Below are 12,521 nucleotides of genomic sequence, written 5' to 3'. Positions count from 1 at the left end.
GGGTGGACTGGGAATTTGGACTTGGGGGGAAAATATCTGTTCAATTTTATGCCTGACGGGGTGGTGTCTAGGTTCATAAGTGGACCTCCCTGAAAAAAGAGACCTGGAGTTTAGCAGCTCTCTCTAGTGAGGTAAAATGAGAGATCTTTTGTTCCCTGCTCATTTGTAGATAGCCTGAGGCAGGCATCCTGCTTGGGAGAGGGGTTTCTGGTCCTCTAGTCAATAGGCTTTGTACCTGTAATTTGTTCTTCCTTGAGTTATAGCTTGCCGAACTTCTTTCTTGACTCAGTTCCCCATCTTTGGCTTCATAGAGTCCAATTCCATCCAGTTTTTCTTCCTCTGCTCAGGAGCCTCTGCCAAAGGTTGCTACCAGTCAGCCATCTTCCCAGAATTCCTCCTATTTTTATTTAGTAGTGTGATCTTTTAATTTCTACATATTTGTAAAGTTTCCAAATTTCCTCTTTTAATTTATTTTTAGTTTATAACATTTTGGTCAGAAAAGATACTGGCATGACTTCAATCTTCTTAAATTTGTAAGATTTATTTTGTGCCCTACCTAACATGATTTATCCAAGATAATGTTCCATGTACAATTGAAAAGCTATTGGGCAGAATGTTCTATAAACATCTGATAGGTGCATTTGGTCTAGAGTGCAGTTTGGATTCAATGTTTCTTGATTTTCTGACTGGATGATCTGTTAGTTGTTGAGAGTGGGGTGTTAAAAGCCCCTCTGATTATATTGCATTCTCCTTCTTTATATCTATTAATATTTGGATTTCTGAGGAGTCTGTTGTTATTTCGTCTGTCGTTTCTGATTGATGAGATTAGAGATTTTACTCTTTTTTTTCCTGATTAGGTTGGCCAAAGGTTTATCTATTTTATTTTTCATCTTTTCACCAGTGTGAAAATTGGAATTTGATCCTAAGTTTCTGAGTGAGTTTACTTTTGTGGTATAGGATTGGGTTGGTCATTATGGAGGATAGGTGTGAGAATATCCTGAAGAGCTGGTTTGGTTATGGCAAATTTTTTCAACATATGAATGTCATTAAAGTATTTAATTTCTCCATCATAAATGAAACTCAGTTTAGCTGGATACAAGATCCGGGGTTGAAAGTTATTTTGCTTTAGGAGATTAAAAGTTGGTGACCACCCTCTTCTGGCTTGAAAAGTTTCAGCAGAGAGATCTGCAGTCATTCTAATATTCTTCCCTTTGAAGGTAATGGTTTTCTTTCTCCTGGCAGCTTTGTGAATTTTCTCCTTCATATTAACTTTAGTGAAGTTAATTATGATATGCCTGGGGGATGTCTTATTGGGGTTGAGTCATGCTGGGGTTCTGAAGCTGTCCGCTATCTGAATTTCAGAATCTCTAGGCATGTCTGGAAAATTCTCTTTCATAATTTCATGCAGAAGGGCCTCTCTGCCCAGTGAGGCCACTTCATTGGTTTCAGGAACTCCAATGCTTCGGATACTGATCTTCTTTGAATTATCCCAGAGCTCTCTGAGAGAATGATCCATCTTTGCTCTCCATTTTTCTTCCTCTTTGAGAGTTTGGGAGTGTTCAAAGGCTTTGTCTTCAATGTCAGAAGTCCTTTCTTCTGCTTGCTGCATTCTGTTGCTGAGGGATTCTACTGTATTTTTCAGATCTTTGAGGGCTGCAAATTCTTGCTTCAGTGTGTCTAAGTCTTTGGTGGTTTTATCTTTAAATTTGTTAAATTCTTGGGACAACTTTTGAATTTCTCCTCGAATTCCTAAATTCCACTTTGTTAATCTTGTCTGTAATCCAAATTCTGAATTCAATTTCTGACATCTCAGCCAGTTGTTTATAAATGGGATCTTCAATTACATCTGCCATATCTTTCCTTGGGGAGGTTGATGTATTTTGGTTATTCATGTTACCAGAGTTTTTTTGCTGATTCCACCCCATGGTTTTTTTACTCCCTTTGATTTTTTTCCCCTGGGGCTTTGTTGAGGGTGTGTACAGTGTTGTGGCCTGAGAAACTGGGGCCCTGTATGGTGTGGTGGAGCTAAGTGGTTCTGTCTTTTTTTCAGCTGGTTTCTGTTCCACACTAGTGAAACCTCTGGATTGAAGTCTCAGCTTTTGTTTGTATCCTTGTGGTTGCAGCTCGCCTCAGCGGGGTTGATGTGTGTTCTTCGACCTTCTCTCTTAGTGCAGCTCAAGTCCCCCAGGTTACTTGCTAAATTTTTGTTCTTTAACTCTCCTTCTGGATGGGAGCCTCTGTGGAAAGCTGGCTTCAGTCAGGCATCTTGTCTCCTCTCATAAACTTCTTTAAGGAAATTATTCTGGTATCTTTATCAGTGATTACATAGATAATTATTTCTTCTCTATCTTTTACTGGAACTTTATTTATAACTTTTGGTGGCATCATATTTCCCTGATTTTTTATATTTCTTATATTCTTACCTTGATACCTGCACATTTCAGAAGATGGTCACCTCTTCTTGCTTTTGGGGGTGTTGTTGTGTTAAACCTTTTCTATTTAATGTCAGAATTTAATCACTGGCTTTAAGCTGGTTCCTATCCTGGGGAAGATTTAAAGTGAGCACCAGAATTCAATTGCTATACTGTTGCTTAATGTTGACATAAAGTTCTTTCTTGGTCTGGCGAAGATTTAATTTGAACACTGGAGTGTAATCACTACACTGGAACTTAATCACTGACCTGCAGTTATTTTTGGATCTGGGAAAAACTTAATGTGAGCACTGAAATTTAATTGCTGACTCTTTAGTTGCTTCCTAGTGGGGGGAAGACTTGAAAAGAGCACCCATGCTGTGTGGGGAAGCTAACCAGGGACTTGGGCCTGGAAGATCTGTGGACTATGCCCTTTGCAGCACAATGCCACCAGCCTGTCACCTCACATGGGGCTTCTGCTGGTAAGAACGCAGAGCAACCACCAAGATCCATGCACCAGTTGCTGCCCGCATGCCCCTTCTCTTTGTCTCCAGTTGATCCCAGACAGTTCAGCCCCTTCTGGTACTCCCAGTGCCCTCCATGGTATGAAATATGAGAAGCTTTTCCACCAAGATTCCCAGACTTCTGGGAAGGCTAAACATTCACCTCTAATTCCCTTCTCTCACTGAAGAAACCCTGGATCCAGAGGGATTCTCCATTAATGGTGCTATTCTGGGTTGCTGAAGGGCATGGCATGGTCTATGAAGACCATTCCTTTTCTCATTTAATCATGGCTTTTCCCAGTTCTGAGGACCTCCGGGGTATCTGTTTCTTTTCTGAGTTCTGGGGAAATCAGAATAATATTCTTTATCAATTGTTGGTAGTTGGTCTTCTGTAGGAAGAGGAAACCCCACAGAAGGGGAAGCCAGGAAACTCCTATTAACTTATCTTTCTGACATCACTCTTAAGACTCATATTTTATAACAGACACAGTGATGGCAAACTCACATAGAAATAGGCTTGTAGCAAAAAACTGGCCCAAATTATAGCACTTTCTATAAAATTAAAAAACATATCTTTTGACCTTTTGCCTAAACCTGTTAAAATGGATTTATTTAAAAGTAGGATCTACCAAGGAACATTTTAGTTTTGGTTTGGTTTTGTTATCATATACTGTCATTTTAAGTGTATATTGATGTGATTTTATATGTCAACACATTGTAAAAGTCACACAGAGGGACTCTTGCTCCTCACTGTCTTGCCTCCCAATAGATAATGTTTAATAGCTCCCCAGAGTCCTTAAGGAAGACAATTCACAGGAAACAGAGGAGTATGGAAAAACGATGGAAAAGTGTATGAGAATGGAGAGAGGGTAATAAAGAAAAAAGGTAGGTCTAGGAGAAGAGCAAACAATAGAATAGATACAGAGAAAAATAAAAAGACAGAGATGAGGAATTTTGTTGGAAATTTAGTTGACATTTTTTGGATGTTATCCATTCCAGGAGGGTTCTCTGGCCCACACCCTGTCTCCACCCCACTTCTGTGTGCCAGGCCTGCACTTGTTTGTTGGGACAGTGACATCTGCTCTTGCTCAACATGTGCCCTTCTAGAGGGAGCATTCATAGCTCCTGCCTGAGGGAAACAGGAGGGGAAGGAGGTCTGCCTGAAGTAGGCACAAGAAGGCCTGGCCAAGGGCTGTTCATTTTACAGAAGTGCAGATTTTCAACAGTCATCTAAAAAAACTTAGTTGTTAACTGCAATGCATACTTGTGAACTGGATTTTTTGCTATAAACAACATTACTGGAACAACTGAAGAAACTCAAATTTGAATGATGTTAATGTTTCAATGTCAACTTCCTAATTTTAATGTTTATATTCCTGTTATATGAGAGAATGCCCCTCTTTGTAGAAAATACTGAAGTATTAGGAGTGATGGAAAATCATGTGGGCAACTTTCCTTGAAGTAGCTCAAGGGGGAAAAGTTCTTTGTATTGTACTTACAACTTTTCTATACACTTGAATCTGTTTCAAAAAATTTTAGAAGCATCATATTAATGGGTAGGAAGGTTTGATGTTTGTTTTTTATTATGGGATAGTAGGACCAAATAAAATAAAATGAGGAAAGGAAGGCAGTATCACGTGTTTTCCAGTCCTGGTTCTTGTAGAACTCCAGGTTGGGTAAGACTGGAAGTCACCCTGTTTGCTTTGCAAAATGTAAACAAAGGCATTACACTTACACAGTGTAATAATGTGCTTTCCTCATCCCAGCTAACAGCAGGACTCCAGCAATCAGACCAAATAAGCCCAGTCAATGGCACTGGAAAAGTTTGCTCCCACAAAGAAGAGGTAATTTAAGTAATTAGCCAGTCTTTATGGCCCTGATCATCTCCCAGGCTCAGCAGGGTGGGAGGGAGCACATGGTTGCTGAGCAAATTGTATATAAAACCAGCACATTGTACCCCATGATTGCATTAATGTACACAGCTATGATTTAATAAAAAAAAAAAAAGCCATTCTTCATTTTTACACCCTCCTCTCCTAACTCAAACTTCCAAACCATGCCCAGAGAGTACACTTTCCTCAGTGTCTCTCAGTGCTCCAGATGGGAAGAGGCTGACGGCTGAGCCAAACCAGCACGTGCTGAGAAGGTTTTGTTTTGGGTTTTGATTGTTTCAAAAATAAAAACAGCTTTATTGTTTTTCCAGATTATAAAAGTAATCCATGCTTGTTATTAAAACAAATTAAGACAAAAACAAATAAGGATAGTTAGAAAGCAGGAAGTTAAAATTGTTCATAATCATCCCAACCAGAGAGAGCTGTGGCTCATATTTTAATGTATTATCCTTCAAGTTTATATATTAAAAATAAATAAAGATATGTGCTTTGCTTGGAATATCTCCTAAATTTCACATATAGTAAACTTTGTACCCAAATTTATGTTGATTGGGGATGGGGACGTTAGAATATAATTAGGATTGGATAAAATCATCAGAGTGGGGTTTTCATGATGGGCCTAGTTAGTTCATAACAGGAGGAAGAGAAACCAGAGCTGACACGTGCAATCTTGTCCTGTCACTATGAGATGCCCTCTGACATGTCATGAAGCAGCAAGAATGACTTGCCAGATGCGGCACGATGCTCTTGGACTTCTCGGCATCCAGAATTGTGAGATCCCTAGTCTATGGTATTCTGCTATAGCAACAAGAAGTGGACTAAGACCATATGATTATACTACACAAGCCGCTTCAGCACCATTATCACTTTTACTTTCCTCTTACTCTATTGTGGACATTTTGACATGTTAGTAAATACAAATTCAAGGCTCAGCACCCATAGCACAGTGGTTACAGCACCAGCCATATACACCGAGGGTGCCAGGTTCGAACCCAGCTTGGGCCTGCCAAATAACAATGACAACTGCAACAAAAAATAGCCAGGCATTGTGGCAGGTGCCTGTAGTCCCAGCTACTTGGGAGGCTGAGGCAAGAGAATTGCTTAAGCCCAAGAGTATGAGGTTGCTGTGAGCTGTGACGCCACAGCACTCTACCCATGGGCAACATAGTGAGACTCTGTCTCAAACAAACAAACAAAAAACAAAACAACAACAAAAAATATAAAGTGTGGGTGGTGCCTGTGGCTCAAAGGAGTAGGGCGCTGGCCCCATTTATTTGAGGTGGTGCATTCAAACCCAGCCCTGGCCAAAAACTGCAAATAAATAAATAAAGTGGAATGGATAAATAAACTGTAATGGCTAACGAATAATTAGAACAATTCGATAATGAGAATGAATGGATTACAACTATGCATAACAAAATAGATGACTCTTGCAATCATAATGTTGAGCAAACATTTGTGGAAATTTCACACTGTACACTCCCATTTACATAAACATCAAGAGCAAGCAGACTAACCTCTGGTGAAAGAGTTCAGGTTACCTTTCGCTGTGGATAGGGCCTGCAAGGCAATATGCAAACACCTCTAGGGTACAGTGACATTCTTGTTCCTGATCTGGCTGCGGAATACATGGGTATATAAACTAAGTGAAAATTTCTCAAGCTGTACATTTAGGACTATATTTCTCTGTATGTGCTATGCCAATAAATATGCCACATATAGTAATATTAGTAATGAAATTAAAATGATCAACTTTTTAAAACCTGGAATCTATAGGGTTATATTTAAATATTTTTCTCACAATCAAATTCTAGGAATTTCTTCTTCTTCTTTTTTGAGACAAAGTCTCACTATGTCACCCTCAGTAGAGTGCTGTAGCATCACAGCTCACAGCACCCTCAAACTCTTGGGCTTAAGCAATTCTCTTGCTTCAGCTGGGACTACAGGTGCCCACCACAACACCTGGCTATTTTGTTGTTGTTGTCATTGTTGCTTAGCAGGCCTGGGCCAGTTTCGAACTCGCCAGCCCCAGTGTATGTGGCCAGCTCCCTAATGCTACAGGTGCTGAGACAGGAATTTCTTAATTTTTAAGGCAAAAACACATCCAAACTACATACACTATTAATGGCATATCAGTTTTTAATCCCCTTCAACTATTTTGACCTGTATCTACCTGTCCCCTCTGTGTGTGAGGTCCTGTTAGGTACAGAAGAACATCCCCAGTCCTTAGCTCCGGAGCCACCACAAAGGGCTGGAACCATGGTTTTTACCAGAAGATACAACAGAATCACCTGGAAGATTGCCTGAGAGGACATAAGGAGGAAAGGATTGGACACAGGGGACATTTGTGCATCTAGACAAGCAGAAGCAAGTTTGTTATTCCCGCATGCCATTCAGGATGTTACGGTTGCCACCTAGACCCTACCTCCGAGACGAGGCACTCATGTTCCCAGCTGCTGGGCTTGTTACCTGCTGAGGGCACTGAGGGAAAGATACAAGTTCCCCACCAATGGTTTTTAATGTTTAACAGAACTCATGCAGGTTTCTTTCGATTTAGAGGCATCGATCAAAACAAAAAGCTGAAAGAAATGACAAAGCACAAGGATGTTCTCAAGTAGATCCTTTTACGTAGATGGTCATAAGTCTCAAGACCAGTCTGAAGTGTTGTAAGCTGCCTTAGTTGCCTTAGTACCCTTTAGTTAAATTGTGATACTATAGTCTCTGCCTAATGGGGAGTACCGTGCATGCTTAACCCGTATTGCGTGTAAATACACAACAAAGACAGCTCTGCCTCACGTGCCAGAAAGAAATTTAAGGCTCTGCAAAAAGGTAGTCAGTTCAGATCTTACTATCCAAAGACCTCCGGCCATTGCCCAAGAGGGAGTGTCCAGAGGAGGAATGACAGCCCTGTGTAAGTCACCTCTAATAAACACACCTAACTCACCAGACTGGATTGGTCTGAGTTATTTCTTCATTCTCAGTTTGGAGGGCAGCTTTTTTCTACACTATCCTGGGATTTTCCCCAAACAGACTCATAGCCACTTTTTCTCCAGGAATGGTTCCTGGCAAACGAAGCTCTTTCTCCAGATTATGTTCCCAGGGCACTCCATGCACAGTTACTGGTCCTTATAGGAACAGAAAGGTCGCCCCCTTCTTTCCCTCCCTTCAACAGAGGACAACCCCCAAAGGGCATCTGCAGGGTGCCCTGGGATTTGACTAAAGCTCCTGTTGCAACTAGAATCTGCTGCATCACAGTCCTTCATCCCTTCTCAGATTTGTGTCTGAGAAATACACTCCATAAATATCCCAAATGCAGATCTCAATTTCCAAGTTTATTTCCCAGGAGACCTCACCTAAGACATTCACTTATAAGAAAGAATTCAAAATACATGTCAGAATACATAATTGAGTCCAAAATTGTCTGTGGTGGGCTATTTGGAGAAGGTGAATCTTTTCTCTTTTAAAGACAGGGTCTTGCTCTGTCACCCAGACTAGAGTGCAGAGGCATCATCATAGCTCACTGTCATGTTGAATTCCTGGGCTCAAGCCATCCTCCTGCTTCAGCCTCCAGTGTAGCTGGAACTATAGGTATGTGCCACCACACCCATCTACTTTTAAAACACTTTTTAGAGATGGGGTCTCACTATGTTGCCCACGCAGGCTTTAACTCCTGGCCTCAAGTGAGCTCACTGTCTTGGTCTCCCAAAGTGCTGGGATTGCAGGTGTGAGCTATCCTGCCTCTCCAGAAAAGGTGGATCTTTAAGGCTGTGAAGAATTTATGATTTTGAAGAAGGTAACATAAAGCTTCCCAGATAATGAACCACTAGGAAAACATAAGATTAGAAGCAGAGATGAGCAAAGTGAATTGAGGGATCATTGCCGAGTTTGGCCTACCCAGAGCAGGACAGTGGGACGGCTTTGCTGGGAAAATGAGACATGAGTGATAGACGCCAATTAGAGCTGTTGGGGTGGGGTGGGTATGGAACTTAGCTTGATATTTGTTTTAATAAAATAAGAAGCCATTGGTAAATTTTTAACAAGTGATTGACAGAAGCAAAGTAGTTTTTGGACACCTCTAGCATCAAGGTACCAGACTGATTACAGGCGATGTTGGGAGCTTGCAGCCCCACAAGGCTGATGAAGCTACAATTCTGGGGAATGGCGAGAAATGTCCAGGTTATAAATAGCTCACAGGAAGGATGTAAGATGAAAATCATCTTCTGGTATCTGAATGGCCATCACAAGAAAGAAGAATCTGCCTTGCTCAGTGGGGCAACACCAAGCTCTTAAGGAATTGCTCAGTGAAGCCAACATTTCAGCATTTCCTGCTGGCCTCTTTGCCCTCACTGCCACGCGATGGGCAACCAGAGTGTCTGAGGGTTGCCGCGGGAAGGCCAACATTTCGAGCTTAGCAAGAAAACTTTCAGCTTCTAGTTACAGCTGAAGTTACTCATCCTCAGTCTTCTAAAGAAGTGGTTAATTTGTTGAGAGCTCTTCTGCTGTCTCAGTTTTGTCCTGGAGTTTGTCATGTGGAAGATGAGTTTTTCTCTGGAGTTAGAAAAGGACTCTGTGGCGTTTTATTACATTTATAGTGTATTTCTTTTTATTACAGTTCTAAAATCAGTTTTTCTCTTTTTCAAGTCAGATTTTATTATACTGATTTTCTTTTCTCTCCCTCCCCCACTTCCCAACCACCTCTCCAAGGACTGCCATTCTTCATGTCTTCCCTCCTATGGAGTAGATACGTGTATATTTTTGGTTCATACTTGAAGGAGGATGAAAATAGAGGGAATTTAAGCCTACCTTCTTTTTCATGCTGTGCACTTCCATCTTTCTCCATACATTTGTTCTGCAAATGCCTGCTTTCCCGGCAACATGCACCAGAATTGTGTGTGCCTGCAGGCCTTCTAGTCCAGCACACACTGAAAGGGTTAAAAGTGCGTATGGTGACCACTGTGGGTCTGGAGATTTCCTGCCTCAAGTTCACATGTCCAGAACCAATGTTGCTGCTGTCACATTACTAACCACAGGAGTCAGGAAGAGAAAATAAATTTCCAGAGAAGAACTTTATATTGAAGAGGAGAGTGCTCTTTCAGCAAAGACAGGCTATGACTGCAACTGTTTTTATAAGGGTTGAGGGGGGAAAATGCCAAGAGACAACTTCAGAAATTTTAAAGACAAGAACAAGCTCTCCAAAGTAGCCAGGAGAGTGGATCTTTAGTAGTGAGATTTTCATCTCTGGCTGATTTGTCAAGGCCGAAGGAAAGATACAAATTTGCTACAAAGAACTATTCTTTTCAAGGACACTTACATCCCATTGCCTAGAGGTAGAAATGTCAGCAATTTACCATCAAGCACCTTGCTGGTAAAACAATAAAATCATGCTCTCATTCAGGCTTGTGTTCTTTAAGTGAGAGTGGTTCTAGAACCGCCTTTCCATTTAGACGCCTTGCTGTGGAAACCTTCCCATGCGGGGTTCACTCATTACTGCATCAACGAGGCCAATGCCATTGATTCAGCATCCAGAGACCAGTCTGCTGCTCGACTCCATGGCCATGGACCCCAACTCTAACCTCCACCACCACCGGTGTGGCTGCCTTAGTACATTAGTGGTCACAAGGAACCCACATGAGAAAACACTGTCTTTTAATTGGAACAAAATATGTGCAACACCCATGATAATATGGTGTTTTTAATGTTTTTTTTTTTTTTTTTTTTGGTTTTTGGCCAGGGCTAGGTTTAGAACCCGCCACCTCTGGCATATGGGACCGGCGCCCTACTCCTTGAGCTACAAGTTTCTTTTTAAATGTTAACATATATTCATCCAATTATTTAGTCATACATTCATTCCCAGGTTTTAAGAAACAGTGAATCAAATGTGGACTGGAACAACGGTCCCTCACTCACCTCCTGCTCCTCTCTGGGCCACCTCTCTGCAGGAACGCACCATCTGGGTTTCTCACACATCCTTGCACAGCTCTTTACCTATGAGAAATGGGCATATACAGAGGGACGAGTACCAGATGATCTCACATGCGGAATCTAAAAGAATGGAACTCACAGAAGTACAGAGTAGAATGCTGGTTACCAGAGGCTGGAGGGAGACATGGGTGGGGAAAGGGGAGACTGGTTAACAGGTACAAAGTTGCTGTCAGATGAGAGGAACAAATTCTGGTGCCCTATCACACAGCACAGTGACTACAGTTAATAACAATGTATCATATGGTTTAAAATAGCTAAAAGAGATGATTAAAAATGTCTCACCACGAAGAAAAATGACCAAATATTTGAGGTCATGGATATGGTAATTAGCCTGATTTGCTCATGCTACAATGTATATGTCTATTAAAATATCACATTGTACTCCATAAATATATAGTTATTATTTGTCAATTAAAAATAAAATTTAAAGAAGAGTGCCTATAGATTTTTATAGTCCCAAATGTTTTACACACAAAAAATTCTTATGCTCTAAACCTTGTTTTCTTTCCATAGAGCAATACTTTTTAGAAAGCTTTCCAAAGTAGCACATATAGAGTGTCATTGTTTTTCATAGCTTTATACATTCCATTTGTTCCACATATTTATGTCAAAGCCCCTACTGAGGAACATTTGTGTTGTTTGAAATACTGTGCTTCTGTACAAATAATCCAGCAGCGAAAAACCTTTACATATATCCTTTGCATGTATCTATAGAACAATTACTTAGAGGTGGAATTGGGAGGGATATGTATTTGTAATAGATGACAGCAAACTGCCTTACATGAGCTTTGGCTTATTACTTTATAGCATGGAATTTTAATAAAAGAAATACCTTTACCTCACACCATATAAAAAATTAACTCAAAATGGAACAAAGACCAAAAAATAACAGCCAAGCTATAAAACTCTGAGAACAATACATAGAGATAAAGCTTCGTGATCTTAAATTTGGCCATGGGTTCCCAGATATAACACCAAAAGCTCAAGCAGCAAGAGAAAAAAAATACAAAAAAGAAAAACTTTATCAAAATTTAAAACTCTGTGCATCAAAGAACACTATCAAAAAAAACTGAAAAGACAACTCACAGAATGAAAGAATATATTGCCAACCAGATATCCCTTCGGGATTTATTCTAGTATTAGTCTGTGTTTTCTCAAATTCTATATCTTTTTGGAATCCATTAACCAGAGGGCCAAACTGGCAGCCAAACTATTTGCCCCTCTCCTGCAAAGCAGCTCACCTGGAATTCTCCTTTCATGTGTGGACTGGCTGACCCAAGGCTGTGCCTCACCTGCTTTCTTATCATAACTTTCATACACCAAGCCAATGTTTCCCCACCCTAAATCATCCCACATCCAGGTGTCAGGCAACTAGAGACCACCCTATAGTCCAAACTCACTAGAACGATCCAAACTGGCCAGTCCTGAGCTGCTGGCTCTGCCCTGCCTTCCCTGCAGAGACTGCACTAAAGTCTCTGACCCATGCCTTCCCCTCACTCCTGCCTTTTACTTGTTGTCTGTCCTGGTGTTCCCCTTTCACCCTGTGTGTTGTGGTGTGTTCCCTCCTTTCAAGAAAGATAAGTAATAAAACCCTTCTTTCAATGTCATTGGCCTCCCTATGTTGTTAAAATGTTACGTGATGCATATTTTTAGACCTCAGTAAAAACAAATTTTTAAAACCATTGTATTAGTCAGGGTTCTCCAGAGAAACAAATACTACAGGATTTGTTTGT

General features: G+C 40.8%; 1 pseudogene; it reads right to left on the bottom strand.

The window, feature by feature from the left end:
• The window catches only part of LOC128589685 (zinc finger CCHC domain-containing protein 9-like), a 56,338-nt pseudogene that overhangs the window by 39,988 nt on the left and 3,829 nt on the right, over positions 1 to 12,521 (bottom strand).

Source organism: Nycticebus coucang, chromosome 7, assembly GCF_027406575.1.
Source record: "Nycticebus coucang isolate mNycCou1 chromosome 7, mNycCou1.pri, whole genome shotgun sequence".
NCBI lineage: Eukaryota > Metazoa > Chordata > Mammalia > Primates > Lorisidae > Nycticebus > Nycticebus coucang.
The sequence above is the reverse complement of the archived record's forward strand: the minus strand, read 5'-3'. Positions and strand labels throughout refer to the sequence as shown.